Genomic DNA, 18,314 nt, shown 5'->3' with positions numbered 1-18,314 from the left:
GACGTCGTGCGCTCCCTGCTGCCGCCGCTATACAGTAATACACTGGTATGATCTATACCAGTGTATTACTGTACTGTGCCGGCAGCAGGGAGCGCACGGCGTCATAGCAACCAGTGACGCCGTGCGCTCCTGCTCTCAGGAGGGATCCAGGCCGCGGTTCCACGGCCCGCACACGGCCGTGAACAACGGCCGTGTGCATGGGCCCTAACAATGTGAGAAATGAACTCCTAATTAGGGATGAGCGAACCCGAACTGTATAGTTCGGGTTCGTACTGAATTTTGGGGTGTCCGTGACACGGACCCGGACATTTTCGTAAAAGTCCGGGTTCGGGTTCGGTGTTCGTCGCTTTCTTGGCGCTTTTTGAAAGGCTTCAAAGCAGTCAATCAACAAGCGTCATACTACTTGCCCTAAGAGGCCATCACAGCCATGCCTACTATTGGCATGGCTGTGATTGGCCAGTGCAGCATGTGACTCAGCCTCTATTTAAGCTGGAGTCACGTAGCGCCGCCCGTCACTCTGCTCTGATCAGTATAGGGAGAGGTTGCAGCTACGACGTTAGGGCGAGATTAGGCAGTGATTAACTCCTCCAAAAGACTTCATTCAGTGATCGATCTGCAGCTGTGGATCATTGAACTGGTGATATTCAATTGCACACTGTTTTTAGGCTGCCCAGAGCGTTTTTTATTCACTTTTTTTCTGGGGAGATCGGCGGCCATTTTGTGTCTTGTGGTGTCCCAGCACAAGCTGCCACCAAGTACATTTAACCATCAATAGTGTGGTTATTTTTTGGCTATATCCTACATCAGGGTGAAGCTGTCACACCAAGTGCATTTAACCATCAATAGTGTGGTTATTTTTTGGCCATATACTACATCAGGGGCAAACTGAGCCTGCCACCAAGTGCATTTAACCCTCAATAGTGTGGTTGGTCAAGCTGTCACACAAAGTGCATTTAACCATCAATAGTGTGGTTATTTTTTGGCCATATACTACATCAGGGGCAAGCTGTCACCAAGTGCATTTAACCCTCAATAGTGTGGTTGTTTTTTGGCTATATCCTACATCAGGGTCAAGCTGTCACACCAAGTGGATTTAACCATCAATAGTGTGGTTATTTTTTGGCCATATACTACATCAGGGGAAAGCTGAGCCTGTCACCAAGTGCATTTAACCCTCAATAGTGTGGTTGTTTTTTGGCTATATCCTACATCAGGGTGAAGCTGTCACACCAAGTGCATTTAACCATCAATAGTGTGGTTATTTTTTGGCCATATACTACATCAGGGGCGAGCTGAGCCTGTCACCAAGTGCATTTAACCCTCAATAGTGTGGATGTTTTTTGGCTATATCCTACATCAGGGTGAAGCTGTCACACCAAGTGCATTTAACCATCAATAGTGTGGTTATTTTTTGGCCATATACTACATCAGGGGCAAGCTGTCACCAAGTGCATTTAACCCTCAATAGTGTGGATTTTTTTTGGCTATATCCTACATCAGGGTGAAGCTGTCACACCAAGTGCATTTAACCATCAATAGTGTGGTTATTTTTTGGCCATATACTACATCAGGGGCAAGCTGTCACCAAGTGCATTTAACCCTCAATAGTGTGGTTGTTTTTTGGCTATATCCTACATCAGGGTGAAGCTGTCACACGAAGTGCATTTAACCAGCAATAGTGTGGTTATTTTTTGGCCATATACTACATCAGGGGCAAGCTGTCACCAAGTGCATTTAACCCTCAATAGTGTGGTTGTTTTTTGGCTATATCCTACATCAGGGTCAAGCTGTCACACCAAGTGCATTTAACCATCAATGTTGTGGTTATTTTTTGGCCATATCCCAGTCTAATTCTGACTGTAAACGTATACCTGTCACCCAGCGCCTAAATAATAGGCCTCAAATTTATAGTCAGCTAAATCTGTGGTTATTGCTGTGGCTGGGCAAGTTATTTAGTGTCCGTCAAAGCACAGTTTTTGTTCTGGGCTGAAATACAATTTCCAATTTAGCAATTCTCTAAATTAGTTGTTTCTGCTGTATCAGGCCTACTTTAAATTTATCCCTAAAAGGGTATATAAGATTCAAGGTGCAGATAGGGTCATTCTCAATAACTTCACACACACGCTACTGTGCATATCCCAGTCTAATTCTGTCCGTAAACGTACACCTGTCACCCAGCGCCTAAATAATAGGCCTCAAATTTATAGTCAGCTAAATCTGTGGTTACTGCTGTGCCTGTATTAGTGTAATACGGTACCTAAATAGATAGCCAGATAGTGTTAGGTGTCTGTAAAAAAAGGCCTGAATTTGAATTCAATACATTGGGCCAAATAATATTTTTGTTGTTGTGGTGAACGATAACAATGAGGAAAACATCTAGTAAAGGACGCGGACATGGTCGTGGTGGTGTTAGTGGACCCTCTGGTGCTGGGAGAGGACGTGGCCGTTCTGCCACAGCCACACGTCCTAGTGTACCAACTACCTCAGGTCCCAGTAGCCGCCATAATTTACAGCGATATTTGGTGGGGCCCAATGCGGTTCTAAGGATGGTAAGGCCTGAGCAGGTACAGGCATTAGTCAATTGGGTGGCCGACAGTGGATCCAGCACGTTCACATTATCTCCCACCCAGTCTTCTGCAGAAAGCGCACAGATGGCGCCTGAAAACCAAGCCCATCAGTCTGTCACATCACCCCCATGCATACCAGGGATTCTGTCTGAGCCTCAAGTTATGCAGCATTCTCTTATGCTGTTTGAAGACTCCGCTGGCAGGGTTTCCCAAGGGCATCCACCTAGCCCTTCCCCAGCGGTGGAAGACATAGAATGCACTGACGCACAACCACTTATGTTTCCTGATGATGAGGATATGGGAATACCACCTCAGCATGTCTCTGATGATGACGAAACACAGGTGCCAACTGCTGCGTCTTTCTGCAGTGTGCAGACTGAACAGGAGGTCAGGGATCAAGACTGGGTGGAAGACGATGCAGGGGACGAGGCAGTGGTGAGACCGAGCCAACAGCGTAGCAAAAGAGGGAGCAGTGGGCAAAAGCAGAACACCCGCCGCCAAGAGACTCCGCCTGCTACTGACCGCCGCCATCTGGGACCGAGCACCCCAAAGGCAGCTTCAAGGAGTTCCCTATCATGGCACTTCTTCAAACAATGTGCTGACGACAAGACCCGAGTGGTTTGCACGCTGTGCCATCAGAGCATGAAGCGAGGCATTAACGTTCTGAACCTTAGCACAACCTGCATGACCAGGCACCTGCATGCAAAGCATAAACTGCAGTGGAGTAAACACCTTAAAAACAAGGAACAAGATTTTATATGGAGATTCCCTTCCACCCTCATCCGAGACGAGGAGTTCAGAGATATGTTAAAGGGATGGTGGTTAGAGTATAAGCAAGACAATGAAGGAAAGGTAGACCCCCAGATACTTTGGGATGCGGGCAAAACAGTTCTGAGAGGGAGAATAATGGCGTACATGTTCAGTAAGAAGAAAGCCATTAAACAGAAAATAGAGAGCCTAAGCAATAGCCTAAGGACAGCCTATACGATGTTTAAAGATAAGCCTAACACCTCAACGCGCCATTATTGGACACAGGACAAACGGGACTATGAAACATGGGTGCAGAAATGGGAAAACCTAGCCCAATCAAAATGGGAGTCGCAGCTATATAAACATGGAAATAAAGCAGGAAAGTTACTAGCCAGATTGGCCAGGGGACGTAGACCATTGACTAGCATTCTGGCCCTAAAAAATGACAAAGGGGAACTGAGAACTCACCCAGGAGAAATAAACGACATACTGAGAGGCTATTATAGTAAGTTATATAGCTCTACTTCCCTACCTAACTCAGAGAAGCAAGATTGGCTACAGTCGGTCCCCCTTCCAATATTGACCGAGGAAGAAAGGGCTATTTTGAATGCTCCCATTACAGCAGGGGAAACCATAACTACCATTAAGGCACTGTCACTGGACAAGGCCCCGGGGCCGGATGGGTTTAGCGGGGAATTTTATCGTATCTTAGCTGAATAAGTGGCTCCTTTGCTGTCCCAGCTATACACGGGATTTATGCAGGGTTCTCAAATGCCCTCCCTCACCAACACAGCATTTATCAAGGTGTTACCTAAGCCAGGTAGGGATCCGGTTAACGCAGCCTCTTACCGACCCATTTCACTGATTAATGTGGATCTTAAAATAGTGTCTAAAATACTTGCAGATAGGTTGGCGGGCATCTTACCGCGACTGATTACTCTCAACCAAGTGGGATTTGTACAAGGGAGAGCGGCGGTCACCAACATTCGCAAAGTGCTGACGGTACTGGATGAGGTCAAGTTGAGACCCAGTACACATCCATCCTCAGCCATCATCATGATAGATGCGGATAAAGCATTTGATAACATTGACTGGGGATGGATGGGCACAGTATTAGATGCCATGGGTTTTATTGGTCCTTTTAGACAGTACATCACCACTTTGTATTCAAATCCCATGGCAAGGATACATACACCAGGATTCTTGTCAGGAAATATTCACTTAGAGAAGGGAACCAGGCAGGGATGCCCACTTTCCCCGCTTTTATTTAATCTTGCAATTGAGCCACTCTCCCGAAAGATAGAGCGAGATAATAGACTAGAAGGGATTAAAGTGGGTAACATCCGTGTGAAACATGCCCTATTCGCAGATGACCTGCTGGTGTTCCTGGAAAAACCCTCCAGAGATGTACCGAGGCTATTTCAGGTACTGAAGGAATTTGGCAGAGTGTCAGGATACAGGGTAAATGAGGACAAATCTGAAATCTTATATCTGGGTAATAAGTCCCAGAGCTATCCTGACCAGGCTCTAGGCTGTGCCATTCAAGTGGCAAAGAAATCTATAAAGTATTTAGGGATACATATTGGCAGAACTCCGGAGTCTTTATATTTACTTAATTATCCCCCATTGATAAAAAAGATTTTATCAGACATTGAGAGGTGGAGGGAACTTCCTCTTTCACTAGGAGGGAGAAATCAACTATTAAAGATGATGAGCGTATCTAAGCTCCTCTACCCACTACAGACGATACCGCTTCTCATAAAACATGCGGATATTAAAATACTGGAAGCGGCCTTCTGATCCTTCCTATGGAGGGGGAGGAAATCCAGGATCTCAATGGCTAAACTACAGATCCCTAAACATTTAGGAGGAGCAAATTTCCCAGACATACGTAGCTATAACCTAGCCAGTCTTATAAGACATTGCGCTGACTGGATATTTAAAACAAATTTTTATTCTAACTATATGCTGGAGGCTCAATTAGTACAGCCGTGGAATTTAGCCTCTTTATTACACACTAAACTAAGTGCAATTTCCCTTCCTACTAAAAATAGTCTTATGATCAGAGACACAATTGCAGCTTGGAAAGCAACGCAAAAGTTATTTGCGTTACCCTTCCTATTGTCTAAATATATGAGCATATGGGGACACCCGGAATTCCCAGCAGGCCTAGAGGCGAAACATTTTGGAGTTTGGAGGCAATCAAACATAGTCACAGTGAAAGACATGTGGAACGTCAGGGAGGGGAACTATCTTTCATTCACTGACCTCACAGAGAAATACCACTTAGACAGAACAAAACAAACGCTGGCTTATTGGCAGGTTCAGGGTTTCCTTAAAAAGAGGGTAATAAACCTATCGAAAGAAATGCCTGGCAATGATTTTGATTCCCTCATAGGCGCGGGAAAAGGGAAAAAATCCCTATCAGAATTATATCAAGGCATTAGGGACAAGAAGTTATCCTCGGTGGCGGAACGGATGTTCTCCCATTGGAATAAGGAATTCCCTTCAATGGACCATCGGGATATCATTGTAAAAGGCTGGAACACAATTAGAACTATTACACCTAATGAGATCTGGAGGGAGACGCACTTTCGAATGATCCATAAAGCTATATATGGATTTCACTGTACCTCACGCTCTGCTACTCCACAAAGGCTAGATAGTTGCCCTAAATGCAAGCTGAAAAACTCAGACCTATTTCATGGGGTATGGGCATGCCCAGAATCAGAAAGGTATTGGAGAATGGTCAGTTCGCAGGTTAAACAACATCTTAAGGTGCAGCTCCCACTAGTACCTGACCTGTTCCTATTTCATGTGCCTCCGGATAGGGTGACAGTAACCCCGTTAATACGTACCCTGATATTGGCAGCAAAAAGATGTCTTTTTAGAGATTGGCTAAACAAGAGCGTGCCCACTGCTGCTGAGATATTTAAAGAGGACCTTTCACTACTCTACAAACGAAAACTAACTATACCTGTGGGCAGAGCGGCGCCCAGGGGTCCCCCTGCACTTACTAGTAAGTCTGGGCGCCGCTCCGTTCGCTCGGTATAGGCTCCGGTGTCTGCGCTCCCTCTGACTGTTTTCTTGTAGGAGGCGTGTCCCTTGCTGCACTGCTGGCCAATCGCAGCGCACAGCTCATAGCCTGGCTATGAGCTGTGCGCTGCGATTGGCCAGCAGTGCAGCAAGGGACACGCCTCCTACAAGAAAACAGTCAGAGGGAGCGCAGACACCGGAGCCTATACCGGGCGAACGGAGCGGCGCCCAGACTTACTAGTAAGTGCAGGGGGACCCCTGGGCGCCGCTCTGCCCACAGGTATAGCTAGTTTTTCGTTTGTAGAGTAGTGAAAGGTCCTCTTTAAGCACACGAAAATGTGCTTTGAGATGGAGAAACTACAGGCAGAGCAACTAAAGGGAAAACAAATAAACGCATTTTTCCACAAATGGGAAGTGTTTATAAGCACGGTCTTCTCGGATGAAGAAATGAAAGATGTCATGAGCCCCTTTGTACAATCAGAATGGTACCTCAAGGAAAAACTAGCCAAGAGATTGGGTAGGCTTCTAATAGATTGAAGATATACGGGAGGGAGGGTGTGCAAGAAGTGTACCTGAGGTGGGGGGAGGGGAGGAGGGTCATTGGGGAGGGAGGGAGTTTAGGGGGTGTTCTACTGGACGATAAGTAGGAAAAGTATACTCGATCAAAATCTGGAAATGTATAACTTGATTGATATGTGCTATACCTATGTGATCATTTGATAACTGTATACTGTCTCATGATTAGAAATGCTTACAAAATCTCAATAAAAAGTATATTTAAAAAAAAAAAAAAAAAAGGAACTCACTCAGGCTCCCCCTGCTACCTCTTCTGCTGCTACCGCCTCGGCCTCTTCTGCTGCTGCCGCCTCGGCCTCTTCCTCCGCCTCTGGATGAACGTTGGCACATGCCGCCCAGCAAACAGGAGATGTACCACCAACACCACCACCTCCGTCACCAAGCATCTCAACCATGTCACACGGCAGCGTTCAGCTCTCCATCTCACAAACATTTGAGAGAAAGCGTAAATTCCCACCTAGCCACCCTTGATCCCTGGCCCTGAATGCCAGCATTTCTAAACTACTGGCCTATGAAATGCTGTCATTTAGTCTGGTGGACACAGACAGCTTCAAACAGCTCATGTCGCTTGCTGTCCCACAGTAATTTGTTCCCAGCCGCCACTACTTCTCCAAGAGAGCCGTGCCTTCCCTGCACAACCAAGTATCCGATAAAATCAAGTGTGCACTGCGCAACGCCATCTGTAGCAAGGTCCACCTAACCACAGATACGTGGACCAGTAAGCACGGCCAGGGACGCTATATCTCCCTAACTGCACACTGGGTAAATGTAGTGGCAGCTGGGCCCCAGGCGGAGAGCTGTTTGGCGCACGTCCTTCCGCCGCCAAGGATCGCAGGGCAACATTCTTTGCCTCCTGTTGCCACCTCCTCCTACTCAGCTTCCTCCTCCTCTTCTTCCACCTGCTCATCCAGTCAGCCACACACCTTCACCACCAACTTCAGCACAGCCCGGGGTAAACTTCAGCAGGCCATTCTGAAACTCATATGTTTGGGGGACAGGCCCCACACCGCACAGGAGTTGTGGCGGGGTATAGAACAACAGACCGACGAGTATTTGCTGCCGGTGAGCCTCAAGCCCGGCCTGGTGGTGTGCGATAATGGGCGAAATCTCGTTGCAGCTCTGGGACTAGCCGGTTTGACGCACATCCCTTGCTTGGCGCATGTGCTGAATTTGGTGGTGCAGAAGTACATTTACAACTACCCCGACATGTCAGAGCTGCTGCATAAAGTGTGGGCCGTCTGTTCGCGCTTCCGGCGTTCACATCCTGCCGCTGCTTGCCTGTCTGCGCTACAGCATAACTTCGGCCTTCCCGCTCACCGCCTCATATGCGACGTGCCCACCAGGTGGAACTCCACCTTGCACATGCTGGACAGACTGTGCAAGCAGCAGCAGGCCATAGTGGAGTTTCAGCTGCAGCACGCACGGGTCAGTCGCACTGCGGAACAGCACCACTTCACCACCAATGACTGGGCCTCCATGCGAGACCTGTGTGCCCTGTTGCGCTGTTTCGAGTACTCCACCAACATGGCCAGTGGCGATGACGCCGTTATCAGCGTTACAATACCACTTCTATGTCTCCTTGAGAAAACACTTAGGGCGATGATGGAAGAGGAGGTGGCCCAGGAGGAGGAGGAGGAGGAGGAGGAAGAGGGGTCATTTTTAGCACTTTTTAGGCCAGTCTCTTCGAAGTGACTCAGAGGGAGGTTTTTGCAACAGCAGAGGCTAGGTACAAATGTGGCCAGCCTGGGCCCACTACTGGAGGACCAGGAGGACGAGGATGAGGAGGAGGTGGAGGAGGATGAGGATGAAGCATGGTCACAGCGGGGTTGCACCCAACGCAGCTCGGGCCCATCACTGGTGCGTGGCTGGGGAGAAACGCAGGACGATGACGATACGCCTCCCACAGAGGACAGCTTGTCCTTACCCCTGGGCAGCCTGGCACACATGAGCGACTACATGCTGCAGTGCCTGCTCAACGACAGCAGAGTTGCCCACATTTTAACGTGTGCGGACTACTGGGTTGCCACCCTGCCGGATCCACGGTACAAAGACAATGTGCCCACCTTACTTCCTGCACTGGAGCGTGATAGGAAGATGCGCGAGTACAAGTGCACGTTGGTAGACGCGCTACTGAGAGCATTCCCAAACGTCACAGGGGAACAAGTAGAAGCCCAAGGCCAAGGCAGAGGAGGAGCAAGAGGTCGCCAAGGCAGCTGTGTCACGGCCAGCTCCTCTAAGGGCAGGGTTAGCATGGCAGAGATGTGGAAACGTTTTGTCAACACGCCACAGCTAACTGCACCACAACCTGATACGCAACGTGTTAGCAGGAGGCAACATTTCACTAACATGGTGGAACAGTACGTGTGCACACCCCTCCACGTACTGACTGATGGTTCGGCACCATTCAACTTCTGGGTCTCTAAATTGTCCACGTGGCCAGAGCTAGCCTTTTATGCCTTGGAGGTGCTTGCCTGCCCGGCGGCCAGCGTTTTGTCTGAACGTGTATTCAGCACGGCAGGGGGCGTCATTACAGACAAACGCAGCCGCCTGTCTACAGCCAATGTGGACAAGCTGACGTTCATAAAAATTAACCAGGCATGGATCCCACAGGACCTGTCCATCCCTTGTGCAGATTAGACATTAACTACCTCCCCTTAACCATATATTATTGTACTCCAGGGCACTTCCTCATTCAATCCTATTTTTATTTTCTCTTTACCATTATATTGCGAGGCAACCCAAAGTTGAATGAACCTCTCCTCTGTCTGGGTGCCAGGGCCTAAATATATGACAATGGACTGTTCCAATGTTGGGTGACGTGAAGCCTGATTCTCTGCTATGACATGCAGACTGATTCTCTGCTGACATGAAGTCAGATTCTCTGTTACGGGACATCTCTCCTCTGCCTGGGTGCCTGGGCCTAAATATATGACAATGGACTGTTACAGTGGTGGCTGACGTGAAGCCTGATTCTCTGCTATGACATGCAGACTGATTCTCTGCTGACATGAAGCCAGATTCTCTGTTATGGGACCTCTCTCCTCTGCCTGGGCCTAAATATATGACAATGGACTGTTACAGTGGTGGCTGACGTGAAGCCTGATTCTCTGCTATGACATGCAGACTGATTCTCTGCTGACATGAAGCCAGATTCTCTGTTACAGGACCTCTCTCTTCTGCCTGGGTGCCTGGGCCTAAATATATGACAATGGACTGTTACAGTGGTGGCTGACGTAAAGCCTGATTCTCTGCTATGACATGCAGACTGATTCTCTGCTCACATGAAGCCAGATTCTCTGTTACGGGACCCCTCTCCTCTGCCTGGGTGCCTGGGCCTAAATATATGACAATGGACTGTTACAGTGGTGGCTGACGTGAAGCCTGATTCTCTGCTATTATATGAAGACTGATTCTCTGGTGACATGAAGCCAGATTCTCTGTTACGGGACCTCTCTCCTCTGCCTGGGTGCCTGGGCCTAAATTTATGACAATGGACTTTTACAGTGCTGGGTGACGTGAAGCATGATTCTCTGCTATGATATGAAGACTGATTCTCTGCTGACATGAAGCCCGATTCTCTGTTACGGGACCTCTCTCCTCTGCCTGGGTGTCTGGGCCTAAATATCTGACAATGGACTGTTCCAATGTTGGGTGACGTGAAGCATGATTCTCTGCTATGATATGAAGACTGATTCTCTGCTGACATGAAGACAGATTCTCTGTTACGGGACCTCTCTCCTCTGCCTGGTTGCCTGGGCCTAAATATCTGACAATGGACTGTTCCAGTGTTAGGTGACATAAAGCATGATTCTCTGCTATGACATGAAGACTGATTCTCTGCTGACATGAAGCCAGATTCTCTGTTACGGGACCTCTCTCCTCTGCCTGGGTGCCTGGGCCTAAATATATGACAATGGACTGTTACAGTGCTGGCTGACGTGAAGCCTGATTCTCTGCTATGACATGCAGACTGATTCTCTGCTGACATGAAGCCAGATTCTCTGTTACGGGACCTCTCTCCTCTGCCTGGGTGCCTGGGCCTAAATATATGACAATGGACTGTTCCAGTGTTGGGTGACGTGAAGCATGATTCTCTGCTATGATATGAAGACTGATTCTCTGCTGACATGAAGCCAGATTCTCTGTTACAGGACCTCTCTCCTCTTCCTGGGTGCCGGGGCCTAAATTTATGACAATGGACTGTTACAGTGCTGGGTGACGTGAAGCATGATTCTCTGCTATGATATGAAGACTGATTCTCTGCTGACATAAAGCCAGATTCTCTGTTACGGGACCTCTCTCCTCTGCCTGGGTGCCGGGGCCTAAATTTATGACAATGGACTGTTACAGTGCTGGGTGACTTTAAGCCAGATTCTCTGCTATGGGACCTCTCTCCAATTGATATTGGTTAATTTGTATTTATTTTATTATTATTTTAATTAATTTCCCTATCCACATTTGTTTGCAGGGGATTTACCTACATGTTGCTGCCTTTTGCAGCCCTCTAGCCCTTTCCTGGGCTTTTTTACAGTCTTTTTAGTGCCAAAAAGTTCGGGTCCCCATTGACTTCAATGGGATTCGGGTTCGGGACGAGGTTCGGATCCCGAACCCGAACATTTCCGGGAAGTTCGGCCGAACTTCTTGAACCCGAACATCCAGGTGTTCGCTCAACTCTACTCCTAATAAATAATATTAAAGAGAGTCTCTCACCTTCAAAAACAGTTTCAAAGTGAGCATTAGGGATGAGCGAATCGACTTCGGATGAAACATCCAAAGTTGATTTGCATAATACTTTGTTTGAATACTGTATGGAGTGAGCGCTCCGTACAGTATTAGAATGTATTAGCTCAGATGAGCCAAAGTTATTACTTGGCGAAGTCACACAAGACTTTGCATAATAACTTCATAAATAAATTACTACTGTAAAGAAACATTTCCCGAACTAGGGTTTAGTTCCAAGTGGTACCTTGGAATTGAACCTGAGTTTCTTAAAAGGTTTTGTACAGCAGTAATTAATTTATAAAGTTATTATGCAAATTATTGTGTGACTTCGCAAAGTAATAACTTCGGCTCATCTGAACTAATACATTCTAATACTGTACGGAGCGCTCACTCCATACAGTATTCAAACAAAGTATTACGCAAATCGACTTTGGATGTTTCTTCTGAAGTCGTATTGCTCATCCCTAGTGATCATAAATCCATGTAGGGTCGGTTCACTTGAAACATAATAATACTTGTAAAAAACAATTATCTAATCCTACGTTTTTAATTTTTATGCAAATAAGGTCCTCGATGCCCCATGGGGCATGGCCACTCCGTCGGGTGCACATTGCTCCACTAATAATGAAAAGCAGGCCTCCCCTTGATTGACAGTCTCTGAGATCTCAGAATTGGAAGCAATGACACTGGAAATGCTAGGTGCACTGAACAAAATGACCTTGCCCATGGTGCACCAAAAATAAGCAGATGCATTTCTCAGGGTTAGAGGACCAGATTTTTACAAGAAAGCTATGGTTATGTTTTGGGGAACCTACCCTACATGGAAGCAAACTTACTTTAAAACTGATTTTGGAAGTGACAGACTCCCTTTAAATAAACTATGATAAGCTTTAAATTTCCCTACAGCACCACCGAAGGAGAAATTGAGTATTACACAGTTTTGTCCTAAATCAATGTTCTCTCCATGTAATGCTTGGACATGTTGTGTCCTCCAAAGACAGTAACACCCTTTGTAGCCACTTTCCACATGGTCCAATTAATCAGGACTCTGATTGAGAGACCCCTCCGCCCTAGTAACTCACAATTTGCTAATGGTATACTTGAAAATGGGATTTATAAAGCAGACTACCATTTTAAACATAAAAAGGTGCAGTACAAATGGCCCTCCAGGGGCATCCATTCTGAATTGCTAAATATGGGACCCTATATTTCTGCTTAGTATTGTACGCATGTTGTAGCTGTCCAGGCAGTTTACATAACATATAACGTGAATGTTGCTGTGTTACAATGTTACATGTGCCGTAATCAAATTTTCATCTGCTTGATATTTGTAACAGGTTGTTGTCACCCATCGCAACACAAAAACTGAGAAAAATATCAGATTCGTCACTTGTTCTGGATTTATAATTGCTAAGCCGCTAATTAAAGCCGGAATTCGCTGTATTGGTACCGTAATTGAATTTTATTTTTAAAGCACTTAAACCAAACCCTGTAAATGCGATTCACAAATACAATTAAGAGGCAGCAGAAAGGGAGCAGCACAATGTTTAATTAACAGATCATGTAATTTAATGAATATGCAAAAGTTTAGAAATCTCATGCTCTTGAGAAAAAACTTAGAGTTTGAGCATGGGAAACCAATAAAAGCACAGTAAAGAGGGCAGGATGGTGGTGCAGACAGTGCTCTAACCAATGGACCACGGTGTTTTGTAGGAAGAACATTACAGGAGAGCCCCTGGACCCAAGCATTGTAGATACGTACATGTGGGTACAGAGATTGTCATCACATCTGGGATCTTGTGCTTTTGAGGAAAGTGAAGTTCTATAATAGCATGGCACAGTGGAGGGGTCCCTGTCAGTGACATATTATAATATAGGTAGATCACAGAACTGCTATGGATCTCATGGTGAGAGGGGCAGCAGGCACTGAACTTCTTCCTCTGCACCCCATTACACCTTGTCCCCTCTAAGCTGCTCAGCTAAGATGCTATTCCTGCTAAAGGCACAGTGACTTCCTGAGCTGTCCCTTTAATGATCAGGCAGAGCACCTCGGAATTGCTCTGCCCAATCACAGTGAAAAGTATGCTGCAGTACAGCTATACATGTTTAGTCCTCTCTATCTCCTCCCTGTACTCATCTCTATGAGCTGAACGTTCAATGGTTAGCTTCCTGCAGCCTGGACAACACTGGAGCCGGAGAGAAGAGTACCTGCTGAAACCAACGTATGCAGCATCAACCCTTCCACTGCCTTCCAGTGAGAATTTTAAATATTACTGGTTACCTGCCCAAGACAGCCAGAAATCCTTACATTAACCCCTTCACTGCCTTAGTGTCACGACTGAGGATGGGGGAAACCCTCAGCCGTGCGATGATCAGAAGATGTCCGGTCGCTACTCAGCCAGGACGACAGAATTAGGGAGCAGGTCACCTCCTATTGCGTCCCTAACACTGACCCTGTCTCCTAGCCGTATGAGCTGACCCCGATGGTGGGAGGGCTCATACTCTGGAACCTAAAAGTCCCTGCTAGCCCTCAGGGTGGCCCTGAACTAGGAGCAGGGTAAGGCGACCTATTCCTCCTATGCACGGAGGAACAGGAGTCTCAATGGCCAAGCAGCAAGGAGAAGGGGAACATGAACAGACCTATGAATATGACAGGTGAACCAAACAGTTCCACACTAACCTGCCACAGACTTGCTGACTGGAACCCGTGCTCAGATACGCTGTCCACACAAACATTAAGGAGACAGCACACACATAAAAACACACAGGAACCAGGACATCCATAGCTGAAATTAAACCAAAAGCAAAAGACATCAACTTAACATCAGGGATTCGGTTTTATGACCGGAAGGGTGGCCCTTACTAGAAGGATGGTAACAGAATACCAGGAGAACGACTCCAGCAACATGCCTGGAGTACCCCTTAAGCTCCTGCCATCCAGCAGGAAGCTAATTAGCCCAAGCGGCCACACCCACACACACACTGGGAAAGGAGTTAACCCTTCCATCACCAAACCAGGTAAGTGTCACTAAAAGGGGAAGTGTACAATAAACAATTACACTGCAGCTGTTACCGCAGGCAACGACATGCGTGGCAACTATGTCCTGGGAGTCAGCCAGAAGGCCGAGACACTGCCACCACATGTACACAATACAACACGCTGCCACGGGCAGCCACAAGTAAAGGGAAGTGTCACAGTGCACACCTACATAAACCTCGTGCACACCAGACATACAAAGTGCATACATACAAGGAGAGGTTGCCAGGAGTAACCACATGCACTTGACAGCAAGCTGCGCAGCAACAGCTCAGGGTGCTATACTGCCAAGTACAAACATGTTGCCAGCGGCAACCACATGTGAGGCAACATACCAGCCGCCCTCACCATGTGGTTGACAATAAACCAAACCGCAGGCAACTGCATGGGGATCCAGCAGTCACGACCATGACCATGGTCATGACACTTAGACTACCAGGGATACTGACAATAGCCCCTTCACTATCCTAGACCACCAGTGATACTGACAATAACTTTCACTGTGATATATTGTATGTAACTGGATTCTGTTTAATACTGTTTGCCTAGAGGTGACATGACCCTGTTCATCTGGCTGTGGTCAATTATTATGACGTGGTATGTTAATATCTCTGTGATGCCGTCCTGTATTGCCAGGCTTAGAGGGAAAAATGTCCAACCACAAACTACTGTAACCACTGACCAGCCTCTGTAAATAACTGAAGAGCAGGCACTCCATGGATACCATAAGTGGTTCAATGTAGAATAATCAGAAGCGTTACTTGAAGTTCCCCAGCCCAAAGTCCTAAATCTGTAATGTGAGCCCTCCACTTACCGTACCATGTACCGCTTATAATAATGGTGTAGTCTTCTGTGGCAGGTACCCTAGGTATGACTGCTACATTTTCACCCCATATAGTACCAAGAAGTATTTTGTTATCAGTGTTTATGTCATAAAGGTGCAAAACTGTATACTGTAGAACTAATCTGATATTGACCATGTAGAGCAGCTGCTCTTTTCCACTGGATTGTCCATGACCATGGGCTTCTTCTGCCTAAAGATAACATGCCTTGCTACCCATAGACATATTTTGAAAGTATTACTGTCTCCATCCAACCATATAAAGTACTGGTAGGTATGGACTTCATTGACGAGAATGCTTGGTTTACCATAATACTCAAGTACATCGATGTCTTCTTGTGGCAGTAGAGGATAGCATAGTATACAGATGTCTACCCTTACCTTAGTTAATTTAGTTAAGGACTCCAGTTTCTCAGAGGTAAAATTCAAAACAATATCAAGACATGTTAGCAAAACTCTTGACAGATTGCAATTAACATAACAACCAGTAGGATGAAAGAAAAAGGAAAAAGTCTGGTACCGTGTTAGCCAATAGAAAAATTGTTTAGTGCTCTCATTAAGAGAAAAAAAATAAGAGTATTGCAGGTTTGATACCTTTTAATGGCTAACAAAAATAGAAGTAATGATGTTGCATAGCGAGCTTTCGAGACATCACTAGTCTCTTCATCAGGCGTACTACAAGGATATATGAAGAAACAGCAATATATATACAATAAGAACAGAGGCATGGGGGGAATGAATGGACATTATAAAAAAAACAGAACAACATCTTAAAGATCTTGAGAATGAGTCCTCAATTATCTTACAGATAAGGGGTGTGAAAGTTTTATGGTCTCTAAATTGATGTTATCTCAGAGACCTGATGCCCCGACTATGTCTATAGAAGACTCTTTAGATCTTGTAGTGTGTGATAAATCCCGGGGACAAATTCAGTCCAGTATTCAAAGGTTCAAGCAGTGTTATAAATTTGTATTCCCAAATTCTTCTAGCTTTTTGGGATTTGAAGTTACCTTTTAATATGAGAACTTTCATGTGTTCTACATTGTGTCCTGGGCTACAGAAATGCTTAGCCACAGGAAAGTGTAGCTTCTTCTCTTTAATTGTGTGGCAGTGGGACCTCATCCTTGCATTGAGTCTCTGTCCTGTTTCTCCAACGTAGAGGCCTCTAACAGGACATTTACTGCAGAGAATCAGATAAACAACATTAGATGTAGAACATGTGAATGTCCCAGGGATCCTATATTCCTGCTGTGTGTTGGGGATCCAGATCTTATCTGTTGTCATTATATGGGAACAGGTTTTGCATCTTCTTATATTACAGGGATGGGTTCCTTTTTCTGTGGTACATGGCTTTGAACTTGATCTGATCAGAATGTTTCTTAGATTTGGAGGTTGTCGGTAAGCTAGTAAGGGGGGGGGGGGGGGTCTGGGAAGATTGTTTTTAGTCATTCATCCTTACGTAGGACATGATGTAATTTTTGGGCAGTTTTCTTCAGTACCTCTAGTTGTGGGTTGTAGGTCACAACCAGAGGTATGCGCTGGTTCTGTTTCTTTTCATTGTATTGGAAAAGTTGACTTCTGGGGATCATGGTGGCTCTTGTGATCTGATCTTCAATCGAAGCAGGATGATAGCCCTGGTGTAAAAATGTCCTTTTCAGATATTGTAAATGCTCATCCCTGTCTAATGGGCTGGAGCAGATTCGGTTATATCTGACGGCTTGTCGGGGCACCAGGTCTCTAAGATAACATCAATTTAGAGACCATAAAACTTTCACACCCCTTATCTGTAAGATAATTGAGGACTCATTCTCAAGATCTTTAATATGTTGTTCTGGTTTTTTTTTTTCAAATGTCCATTCATTCCCCCCATGCCTCTGTTCTTATTGTATATATTGCTGTTTCTTCATATATTCTTGTAGTACGCCTGATGAAGAGACTGGTGATGTCTCGAAATCTCGCTATGTAATATCATTACTTCTATTTTTGTTAGCCATTAAAAGGTATCAAACCTGCAATACTCTTATTTTGTTTCTCTTAATGAGAGCACTAAACCAGTAGGATAGACATCTTGTGACACTATATCGTGAAATCACTTTAAAAATAAAAAAAACTGGTTATTTTACACCACGCATCTCGGGATATGTTGACCCAAAAGGAAAGGTAAGAAAGAAAACATCTGTAACTATACAAACATGACAAATTACCAGGCAAGTTTATGGTATTTCTCTATGCCGTTGCAGTGTAAATGAGATTTCACATTCCTACATATCCCTTCAGATCATTACAATGATTGTCATGACATTATTCTCCTTGGATTGAAAGCTTAGGGGCTATCTCTAAATTCAAGAACATCGCAGTTTTATGTGGCGTCATACTCAATAGATGATATTATGTTGAAGCCCTTACTAAGGTAGTGATGCAGGTCTTATCATTACAGTGCATTCACATTTCAGCATCAAACGTCTCATTATTTATTGTCTCTTTTATAAGCTCAAGGCAGATTTTAATCATTGGTTTCAATAAGCAGGTAATACTGTACATAAATTATTTCTTATTATGAACATTCATGCATTCTGTTTACTCAAGGATTGGTGTGTCCTGTACCGCAAATGCAAGTATATTATAATATGAAAATCTTATAATATATCACACATAATTTTGGCATCTAATATAGATTACACATATCGAACAAAATTTAGGCACCCAGTAGGTTTTGCAGCATGTTGTACAGAACCTGTCTTGTATAAGTTTATAGTCAGAAGGGGCATTGTTAAAGGGGTTGTCC

This window comes from Bufo gargarizans, chromosome 3, assembly GCF_014858855.1.
Source record: "Bufo gargarizans isolate SCDJY-AF-19 chromosome 3, ASM1485885v1, whole genome shotgun sequence".
Taxonomy (NCBI): domain Eukaryota; kingdom Metazoa; phylum Chordata; class Amphibia; order Anura; family Bufonidae; genus Bufo; species Bufo gargarizans.
The sequence above is the reverse complement of the archived record's forward strand: the minus strand, read 5'-3'. Positions refer to the sequence as shown.